This window comes from Leopardus geoffroyi, assembly GCF_018350155.1.
Source record: "Leopardus geoffroyi isolate Oge1 chromosome D3 unlocalized genomic scaffold, O.geoffroyi_Oge1_pat1.0 chrD3_random_Un_scaffold_48, whole genome shotgun sequence".
Lineage (NCBI taxonomy): Eukaryota > Metazoa > Chordata > Mammalia > Carnivora > Felidae > Leopardus > Leopardus geoffroyi.
Window position 1 is genome coordinate 1 of NW_025543560.1, and position 11,484 is coordinate 11,484.

The window sequence follows — 11,484 nt, forward strand, 5'->3', positions numbered from 1 at the left end:
GAGAGTGTCCTTTGTTCCCTGGGTCAGTGTTTCTCAGACTCGGTGGTGTCGGGACACTTGGACATCAGGGGATTATTGAGGGCCCCAGAGAGCCTTCGAGTGTGGGGGTTGTGTCTCTTGATCTCTACTGTGGTGAGGTTGAACCGAGAATTGAAGCGGGCGCCTGGGTGGCTCTCTGTGTTAAGGGTCCGACTCTGGCTCAGGTGGCGATCTCACAGTTGATGGTTTAGAGCCCCATGTGGGGCTCTGTGCTGCCAGCTGCCAGCCTGGACTTGTGTCAGATTCTCTGTGTCCATCTCCCTCTTCCCCTCCCCTCACGTGCCCTGTGTCTCTCTCTCAAAAACAAACATTAAGGAAACCAAGCCAAATCCGAGCATCTCAGATGTGATGAATTCACTTAAAGACAATAAAGTAGTACAGATTAACGTACTCATACCTTTCATGCAAAAAATACGTACATTTTCAGAACAACACCGTGTAGAAGCGTGGCATTGGCGTTGGCATTGGCATTGGCTTAGGGCAAGATCTTTATTCTTCCAGCCGCTTCTGCATTCAGTGTCTTGTGGCCAATTATGTTGAGGAAGGCGACGTGGACTCCCCCAGATGAACAGCTGGAGGCGAGTAGGGTGTGGCGGTAGCTCCTCGGGTGTCCGGATGCCCTTTCCTGATTCCGCACTCAGATGGGTGGGGCTTCCTTGCTTCTCTTGGGGGTTAGCTGCCCGCACAGAGCTGCATTTTTGTGTGGCACGCGGTGGACGTTTGGAACATCCTAGGCCACTACTTTCAGCTGATCTTCCATATCTTTCCCTCAGCGAACACGTTCTTGGAACCACCACCTGGATGAAGAAATGGAACGTTCCCGTGCTTCCTACCTCCTACTGACTCCCACCGAACGTCCCCCAAAGGTAACCACGGTCTTGACTTTCACCAGCGATTGCTTTGGCTTGTTCTTCGCTTCATGTTGAGCCAACCCTTGAGCGCTGTGTGTGCGCAATGCACCTGCTTTCCTTGCGTGGCTGTGCTGGTCCTCCCCTGCTGCCGAAGGCCCAGTGTGTGAGCACAGCACGCTTTATTCTTTCTCCTGTGGGTGCTCCGGTTTGTGCAGAGGCTGCCTGCAGATCCACATGCATCGTATTGGGTTGCCTTGGAGGAGCAGGGCGTGAGTGGTGGCACGTGTCTGTTCCCCACGAGCAACGGCGTGCGGGAGCTCAGGGCTGGCTGATGCCTGGTATTGCTTCTTCTCGTGTGTTAGCTGGTTGCTGGGGCTCAGGCGCTGGGAGGTATGGTGTATTCGTGGGACCCGCCCCTGTGTGTGTCTTGGCCACTCACGTGTTTCTTTTGTGAAAGAATTGCCTTTTGGAAGCCACTTTGTGATTAGGTTGTGTGTTTTGGTTTTTGTTGATTCGCATGAGTTCTTTCTGTGTGTGTGGAATACATCTGTGAATGGCAGAGGTTTTCACATTCTTGTGTATGTCTGCCTTACATTCCCTGTGTTGCCTTGTGGTAAGTGTCTTTTGTTTCTATCCAATCGTATAACCATTGGTATGTTTCTTGCCTTGGATTGGCTAGGGCCTCCAGTACTGTGTTGAATGGAAGTGGTGAGAGTAGGTGTCCTTGTCTCCTTCCAGATACGAGAGAGAAGGTTTTCCTAATGTTTTGTATACTTAATATTTTTTAAAGTTTCTTTCTTTCTTTATTGATTTAGAGAGCATGCATGGGAAGGGGAGTGAGAGGGGGGAAAGCGAGTGGATCCCAAGCAGACTCCGCACTGCCAGCACAGAGTCTGATGCGAGGCTTGAACTCAGGAACCGTGAGATCACGGCCTGAGCTGACATCAAGAGTCAGACGCTTCGCCGACTAGAAGCCACTCAGGTGCCCCAAAGAGTTCAGTATTTTAACACTACATATGACACTTTCCGTGGCATTACTGGTAGATAGTTGGATCAAAACATGAAAATTCTCCTCTATTTCTAGTTTGCTCTGATTTTTTAACAATCGTCAAAGAAATCATAATACTAAGTTTTCTGAAATGTGTTTTGTGCATCTTTGGGGACAAGTGATTTGTTTCAATGTTGTGGTTTAACTTGAAACAACTTTTGCCCTTCTAGAATAAATCAAACCTGAGGTCTATGCATTCTCTCTTCACTGGATTCCATTTGTAAATCGTGTGCTTTGGATCCTTGCGTGTGTATTCAAGAGAGAGGTGGGTGTTCCCTTGCACCCTCTTGTGCTGTCCTTGCTGGGTTTGGGTTCCAGGTCGTGCTGGCCTCCTAAAACAACGTAGGGAGAAGCACTCCTTGTGCTTTCCCAGGAGAGTTTGTGTGTGTGTTCTTTTCTTTTGGGAAGAAGTGCTAGGCCAACAGCTGGTGTAGGGTTTTCCTTGTGAGAAGGGTTCTCATCGCAGATTCCTTTCTTAAGTGGAAATAGGATGTTTCTGATTTCCCATATCTTCTTGTGTCTATTTAGATGAGGCATTTTGTTTTCTAGGAATTTGCTCTGACCTCCCAAACTTTCCAAGGAGTAAGTGTCAACTGGTTTCTAATATCCCTCCTATCTGCAGCATCTGGTGTGATATTTGCTTTAGAACTTCTTGATATTGGTACTTTGTGCTTTGTTTCTTTTTCATAGAACCAACTTGGGCTTTTTTGATTTCTGTCATTTACTATTTGTTTCCTGCAGCACTGATTTCTGCCCTTTTGTTTTCCATCTACTTGGTGATTGTTTGCTGTCCCATCTTGTAGTTCTTGAACTAAATCCTTCATTTGATTTTTAGCCTTTGTTCCTTTCCAGTATGTGTATTGTATTTATTTGCTTATTAGTGTGTTGATTCATTTTAGAATGAGAGCATGAGCAGGGCAGTGGGTCAGACGGAGAGGGAGGGAGAGAGAGAGAGAGAGAGAGAGAGAGAGAGAGAGAGAGAGAATCTCAAGCAGGCTCCTCACTCAGTGTGGAGCCAGGCTGGGGATTGATCTTGTGGCCGTGGGATCATACCCTGAGCCAAAATCAAGAGTTGGTCACCAAGCAACTGAGCTATCCTATGATATATGTATTCTAAAGCTATGAGCCTCCCTTTAAGCACACCTTTACTGATCTCACAAGTTTTGATAAGCCAAATGTTTATTATCTTTTATGTGAAACTATTTCCTAACTTTCATTGTGGCATCTTTTTCTTAATTCATCACAATGTTTAGGAGCATAACACATCTTGATGTTTCGGGGGATTTTCTCGTTCTCTTTGTGCGGATTTCTAGCTTAATTCCATGAAGGTATCTGTCTCCGTGTTTTGGGGTGGTTGTAACAAAATACCATAGACTGGCTGCCTAATAAGAAACAGAAACTTCTTTCCTACAGTTGAGGAGACTGGGAAGTTCTCAAGATGAAGGCATCTGCAGATTCAGGGTCAGGTGAGAGTCAGCTTCCTGGTTCATCAACAGCCTGCTTCTCCCCGTCCTCCTGTGGTGGCAGGGGTGACGGTGCTCTCTCAGCCGCCCAGGACTGGTCATCACCGGAAGTCTCCCTGTCTTCATCCCATCACTGTGGGCTTGATGAATTGTTGGGGGAATTGAACTGTGAATCTAATGCAATCCCTAAATATGCCCTGCAGTATTTCAGTCCTTTGAGATGAGCTGACTTTCCTAATGGCCTGGCATATATTCGTTTTCATGAACTGTTCCTCGGGCACGTGAAAATAATGTGTGTTGGGGGAATGCAGTAGTCTCTATTTATAGGTTAGATGAAGTTTGTTAATGACAGAATTCAGATTTTAGTAACCACTTGAAACCAAGTAAGGAATAGGCGAGAATGAGTTTAATAATATAACTAACAGGCATATCCAAAATATCATTTCAGCGTATAGCCGGCGTGAGAAAAAATTATGAATGATTTTGAATTCTCTTTGATCACGTTGTCTTTAAAATGTGGTGTGCATTTTATACTTTCCACACGTCGCACACTGAGGAGCCGCGTTTCAAGTACTTGCAATAGAGCACGTGACCGCATATTGGACAGCCCCGTCCCACTGCCTTGAGGTTTCTGTTGTCGTCAGTTCTGTCAGATACTGAGAGATGTATCGTCAAGTCTCCCATCGTGCTTATGGATGTGGCTCTTTTTCCTTTTCTATGTTTGTCACTTTTTCTGTGTTTTGAGATTGCTTAATTAGGTATATGCAAGGTTGGAAGTCTTGTTCTCTTGGTAGATGGAACTTCCATCGCGAAATGTGCCTCTTTGTCTCTAGTAGAGCTTTTTGCTATAGAGGTTACTTTCTTGGAGGGTCCCAGTGGCCACATCAGTTTTCTGTTGGGTAGGGTTTGCCTGGGGATCTTTTACTTCCACCTGTCTGTGATCTTACGTTTCAAGGTGTACCTTTGTGACCAGCGTATGCTTAGTTTCCTTCTAATGAATTTGAGAGTCAACCTTTTCCTTGCAGCATTTGTGCACATGTGATGACTGATAGGTTCGTTTACACGTACCGTGTTATTAGTTTCTTCTTTGTCCCAGCTGTTCTGTGTTCTTTTGGTCTCTAGCCTTCCTTTAGAAGTAGGAGGGAGTTTTTAATTGTACACTGATCTGTTAGGTAGTTGGAATATATCTATTTCTAGAGGCAGGTGCATTTTAAACTGACCCCTGCCTGATTCAGGACTTGTACTGCTTCCCAGACACTGCTCTCTCCTTTTGTCTTTTCTTTGCTTTAAGATTTATTTGTATTTTGAGAGAGACATAATACAATCGGGTGAGGGGCAGAGCAGAAAGGGAGACACAGAAGCTGAAGCAGGCTCCAGGCTCTGAGTCATCAGCACAGAGTCTGACGCGGGTCTCCAACTCACAAACCGTGAGATCGCGACCTGAGCCAAAGTCGGACACTCAACTGACTGAGCTACCCAGGCGCCCCTGCTCTTTTCTTTGACACTTGAACCACACTGAACTCCTCTTCACCTTTTGTTGGCTCATATTTTTAAGTCTTAGATGGATTTTGGCGTTGTTGTCATTGTTTCGTGCACTTAATGCTTGTGAAGGTTTGTTCTCATAGTTACCCTTTCTGTTGTGACGTTGTTCTGCAAGCCTTGTTTTTTCATATTTCTTTCAGAGACTACATTTCTTTTCTGCAACAAGCTGCTTTAATATTGATTTTAGTTTGTGTCTGTAGTTGATGTGTCGTCATGGTTTGTGTGTGTGTGTGTGTGTGTGTGTGTGTGTTGTTTTTGTTTGTTGTTTCTGTTTTTATTTTTGTTTTTGCTTCTGTTTTGCCTGAAAAACATCTTTACTTTGCCTTCACTGTGAAGAATGTTTCTGTTAGGTAAAGACTTCCAGGTTGGTGGCTATTTTAGTTCACCTTTCATACATGCCAATCCATCATCTGGCTTCATTTGCTTTTCTTGAAGAGTCAGCTGGTAGTGTTGTTGTTGTTGTCCCATGGAAGGCGGTATCTTTGTCCTCTCGTGACTGTTAACATCTTTTTGCCTCGGGTGTTCTTTGTGGAGTCACTCTCATGGTTCTTTTATCAGTTTTGATTCTTATCTTTGTAGCGAAGTGGTACTACCCATTCTGTGTTTCCTCTACTTTGTGGGTTCCTATTGGACCTTTGTACCATATCTTCTGTGTCTTTTGGGCTTCTGTATTTTCTGGACGTTTTCTCTGTGTATGGTCTAGATATATTTTTACCTACCTATCTTTCAGTTCACTGAGTCTATTCACCTGTGTCTAGTCTGATGTGAAACCCACAGACTGAGTTCTTAATGCCATTGACAAGATTTTTTAGTCTTTTAATTATGTTAGAGAGCTAGACAGACTGGGAGCAAGGGAAGAACAGAGAGAGAGGGAGACACAGATGCCGAAGCAGGCTCTAGGCTCTGCACTGTCAGCACAGAGCCCAACGCGGGGCTCAAACTCCCGAATCACGAGATCATGACCTGAGCTGAAGTCAGATGCTTAACCAACTGAGCCACCCAGGCACCTGGAGATCTTAAGTTTAGCTCTGATAATTTGCAGTTTGAGAATCTGTTTTGAGTCTCTGAAAATTTCCCATTTGTCAAGAATGGTTTTTGGACAGTTGACTTTTGCATCCAATAACTCCAGTCTATGTGTCTCCTCTTGGTCTGTTTCTCTTCTTTCTTCTTTGGGTCGTTATGATGTAAAACCTGTTGTTTTTTTTTATGTTTATCTATTTATTTTGAGGGAGAAAGAAAGTGAGAGCAGGGGTGGGGGTAGAGGACGGGGGAGAGAGAGACACTGTTGAGGAGAGGCTCTTTTCTGTCAGTAGAGAGCCCAACACAGGGCTCAAACTCACAAACGTGAGCCGAAACCAAGTGTTGGTCACTTAAACGAGTAGACTGAGCTATCCAGGTGCCTCTCTTTTTTTGTTTGCTTGTTTGTTTCTTTCCTTTTCTTATTAAAAGAATTTTTTTGTTAATATTATTTACTTTTGAGAGAGAGAGAGAGAGAGAGAGAGACAAAACTTGAGCAGGGGAGGGGGAGACAAAGTGGGAGACACAGAATCCAAAGCAGGCTCCAGGCTCTTCACTGTCACCACAGAGCCCGATGCGGGACTCAAACTATAAAGCGTCAGATCATGACATGAACCAAAGTGGGATGCTTCCCCGACTGAGCCACCCAGGCATTCCTTTCATTTCCTGGCCTTGCTTTGCCTTGCCTTGCCTTGCCTTGCCTTGCCTTGCCTTTTCCCTTCCTTTCCTTTCCTTTCGTTTCCTTTCATTTCCTTGCCTTTCCTTTCCCTTCATTTCGTTTCCTTTTCATTTTTTTCTTTTCTTTTCTTTTCTTTCCTTTTTTCTTCTTTTTTCTTTTCTTTTCTGTCTTTTTTTTGTCTTGTCTTATCTTGTCTTTTCATTTCTTCTTTGTTTTTATTTTTCTGCTGGACTGTATGGAGAAGCATAGAGGCTCTTCGTGTGGTTGTATTCCTTCAGCATTTCATCCCACACACCCCGAGTGCGGCGGTTATTGGGCCCACTCAGGCGTGAGTGAGTTGAGACTGGGGCTCAGTCTTTGTAAGGTGCAGTGTGAGCTGGGCTCACGCTGTCCCCCACTCCCGTGTAGACCTCCAGGCTCTCCATTTGGAGGCCTGGAGTGTTTCCGAGGACCCGTTCTTGATGGTAGGTCCCAAAGCCCAGTTATTTTGTCCACAGCACAATGACATGATGGAAGGGTCAGCTTCTCAGGCAGTGCTTGCCGAGTGCCGGGCTCATTTTCTGTGCCTCCCTGTGCTGTCCAGAGCTCGGTTAGCTGCGACTTTCTGCTGGCCTTTCTGTTAGGTTTCCTTTGCAGCTCGTTGGTATATTGCCTCCAATCCCTGAGGAAATTCAGAATCCTCACATGTCTTGAGGGAGAGAGAGGACTCTGAACATTAGAGTTGGCTCAGCGGGCTTCCCTTTTGTTGGGGTCTCAGTCCTTCCAGTGGTGACTGCCTCGGGGTCTCCTTGATGCCTTCAAACATGCTTCAAATTGAACTCATCTTTCCTAGTTCATGATGTGTTGATTAACAGGCTACTCACATGTATAAGAGCAAGCCAGGGAAGACTGAGAAGTCGTAGTAAACATTTTGGTCATCAGCATTTGTTACAGGAGAAAACGAAACCCAGTAGTCCTTGCCTAGTACCCGTCGTTCTTCTAAAATGACCATCCAGTTTGCCCACGCTCAGCCAGCGTCCATGGGGTGGTGATGGTGTCAGCCTCCCAGCTCCCTATCCCCCACTGCCATGGCCGCCCTCCTCCCCTGTCAGGTGCCTGCCCAGGGCAGGCTTTGTGATGACGGGCTGGCTATGGCAGGGCAACGAGATGAAGTGGATCGCTTAAGTGACAGTTATTCTGGGAGTGTTTGATCGGTGTGGTTTGTTTTCTAATTTTCGTAATGTTTATTTACTATTTAGAGAGACAGAGAGTGTGGCCAGGGGAGGGGCAGACAGAGGGAGAGCCAGAATCTGAAGCAGGCTGGGGGCGGGATGCCCCTCAAGCGTACAGGGTAGCCCCCCCAAAAAGGGCTTCTGTGTTGGTGCACCCGAATCATCTGCAGAGACACAACCACCCACCCTTGTTGAGCCCTTTTGTGACTCTGCCCCATTGTGGTCGCCAGGCTCTGGCTGCTGTGCTCCTCGGAGACGGTGGTGGAGGCACATCTGAGAAGAGTGTATCTGGACGAGCGAAGGGGTTAGGAGGAAATGTCGCTTACTTGTGCACTGTGCTTCCGGAAGGGCCTTTTCCGGAGAGGTCGCTGGGGAGCTGAGGCTGACCGAGCACTCTCCCAGCAGTCTGACTCCGAGGCCAAAGGCTGGGGTCAAGGAGGAGCTTGGCTTTGTTGTGAGCGATGGAAGCGGAAGCGGAGCCAGGTGAGGCACCGGGCAGCTGGTGTTGGGACAGAACCTACCCCGTAAGGAGTTGGGTTTTCAGATAAGGGCCTGGGGTCGTTGTGTCCTCAGGGGGAAGGACCGGCATGATGTTGTGGAATTTTTTATGTTTATTTATTTTTTTCAACATATGAAATTTATTGTCAAATTGCTTTCCATACAACACCCAGTGCTCATCCCAAAAGGTGCCCTCCTCATTACCCATCACCCACCCTCCCCTCCCTCCCACCCCCCATCAACCCCGTTTGTTCTCAGTTTTTAAGAGGCTCTTATGCTTTGGCTCTCTCCCACTCTAACCTCCTTTTTTTTTTTTTTTTTTTTTTTCTTCCTGTCCCCCATGGGTTTCTCTTAAGTTTCTCAGGATCCACCTAAGAGTGAAACCATATGGTATCTGTCTTTCTCTGTATGGCTTATTTCACTTAGCATCACACTCTCCAGTTCCATCCATGTTGCTACAAAGGGCCATATTTCATTCTTTCTCATTGCCACGTAGTACTCCATTGTGTATATAAACCACAATTTCTTTATCCATTCATCAGTTGATGGACATTTAGGCTCTTTCCATCATTTGGCTATTGTTGAGAGTGCTGCTATAAACATTGGGGTACAAGTGCCCCTATGCATCAGTACTCCTGTATCCCTTGGGTAAATTCCTAGCAGTGCTATTGCTGGGTCCTAGGGTAGGTGTATTTTTAATTTTTTGAGGAACCTCCACACTGTTTTCCAGAGTGGCTGCACCAATTTGCATTCCCACCAACAGTGCAAGAGAGTTCCCGTTTCTCCACATCCTCTCCAGCATCTATAGTCTCTTGATTTGTTCATTTTGGCCACTCTGACTGGCGTGAGGTGATATCTGAGTGTGGTTTTGATTTGTATTTCCCTGATGAGGAGCGACGTTGAGCATCTTTACATGTGCCTGTTGGCCATCCGGATGTCTTCTTTAGAGAAGTGTCTGTTCATGTTTTCTGCCCATTTGTTCACTGGGTTATTTGTTTTTTGGGTGTGGAGTTTGGTGAGCGCTTTATAGATTTTGGATACTAGCCCTTTGTCCGATATGTCATTTGCAAATATCTTTTCCCATTCCGTTGTTTGCCTTTTAGTTTTGTTGGTTGTTTCCTTTGCTGTGCAGAAGCTTTTTATCTTCATAAGGCCCCAGTAATTCATTTTTGCTTTTCATTCCCTCACCTTTGGGGATGTGTCGAGTAAGAGATAGCTACGGCTGAGGTCAGAGAGGTCTTTTCCTGCTTTCTCCTCTAGGGTTTTGATGGTTTCCTGTCTCACATTCAGGTCCTTTATCCATTTTGAGTTTATTTTTGTGAATGGTGTGAGAAAGTGGTCTAGTTTCAACCTTCTGCATGTTGCTGTCCAGTTCTCCCAGCACCATTTGTTAAAGAGACTGTCTTTTTTCCATTGGATGTTCTTCCCTGCTTTGTCAAAGATGAGTTGGCCATACATCTGTGGGTCTAGTTCTGGGGTTTCTTTTCTATCCCATTGGTCTATGTGTCTGTTTTTGTGCCAGTACCATGCTGTCTTCATGATGACAGCTTTGTAGTTGAGGCTAAAGTCTGGGATTGTGATGCCTCCTGCTCTGGTCTTCTTCTTCAAAATTACTTTGGCCATTCGGGGCCTTTTGTGGTTCCATATGAATTTTAGGATTGCTTGTTCTAGTTTCGAGAAGAATGCTGCTGCAATTTTCATTGGGATTGCATTGAATGTGTAGATAGCTTTGGGTAGTATTGACACTTTGACAATATTTATTCTTCCAATCCATGAGCACGGAATGTCTTTCCATTTCTTCATATCTTCTTCAATTACCTTCATAAGCTTTCTATAGTTTTCAGCATACAGATCTTTTACATCTTTGGTTAGAGTTATTCCTAGGTATTTTATGCTTCTTGGTGCAATTGTGAATGGGATCAGCTTCTTTATTTGTCTTTCCGTTGCTTCATTGTTAGTGTATAAGAATGCAACTGATTTCTGTACATTGATTTTGCATCCTGCAACTTTGCCGAATTCAGGTATCAGTCCTAGCAGACTTTTGGGGGAGTCTATCAGATTTTCCATGTATAGTATCATGTCATCTGCAAAAAGGGAAAGCTTGACTTCATCTTTGCCAATTTGGATGCCTTTGATTTCCTTTTGTTGTCTGATTGCTGATGCTAGAACTTCCAACACTATGTTAAACAACAGCGTTGAGAGTGGGCATCCCCGTCGCGTTCCCGATCTCAGGGAAAAAGCTCTCAGTTTTTCCCCATTGAGGATGATGTTAGCTGTGGGCTTTTCATAAATGGCTTTTATGATCTTTAAGTATGTTCCTTCTATCCCGACTTTCTCCAGGGTTTTTATTAGGAAAGGGTGCTGAATTTTGTCAAAGGCCTTTTCTGCATCGATTGACAGGCTCATATGGTTCTTATCTTTTCTTTCCTTACTGTGATGTATCACGTTGATTGATTTGCGAATGTTGAACCAGCCCTGCATCCCAGGAATGAATCCCACTTAATCATGGTGGGTAATTCTTTTTATATGCTGTTGAATTCGATTTGCTAGTATCTTATTGAGAATTCTTGCATCCATCTTCATCAGGGATATTGGCCTGTAGCTCTCTTTTTTTACTGGGTCTCTGTCTGGTTTAGGAATCAAAGTAATACTGGCTTCATAGAATGAGTCTGGAAGTTTTCCTTCCCTTTCTATTTCTTGGCATAGCTTGAGAAGGATAGGTATTATCTCTGCTTTAAACGTCTGGTAGAACTCCCCTGGGAAGCCATCTGGTCCTGGACTCTTATTTGTTGGGAGATTTTTGATAACCGATTCAATTTCTTCGCTGGTGATGGGTCTGCTCAAGCTTTCTCTTTCCTCCTGATTGAGTTTTGGAAGAGTGTGCGTGTTTAGGAATTTGTCCATTTGTTCTAGGTTGTCCAATGTGTTGGCATATAAGTTTTCATAGTATTCCCTGAGAATTGTTTGTATCTCTGAGGGATTGGTTGTAATAATTCCATTTTCATTCATGATTTTATCTATTTGGGTCATCTCCCTTTTCTTTGTGAGAAGCCTGGCTAGAGGTTTGTCAATTTTGTTTATCTTTTCAAAAAACCAACTCTTGGTTTCGTTGATCTGCTCTACAGTTTTTTTTAGA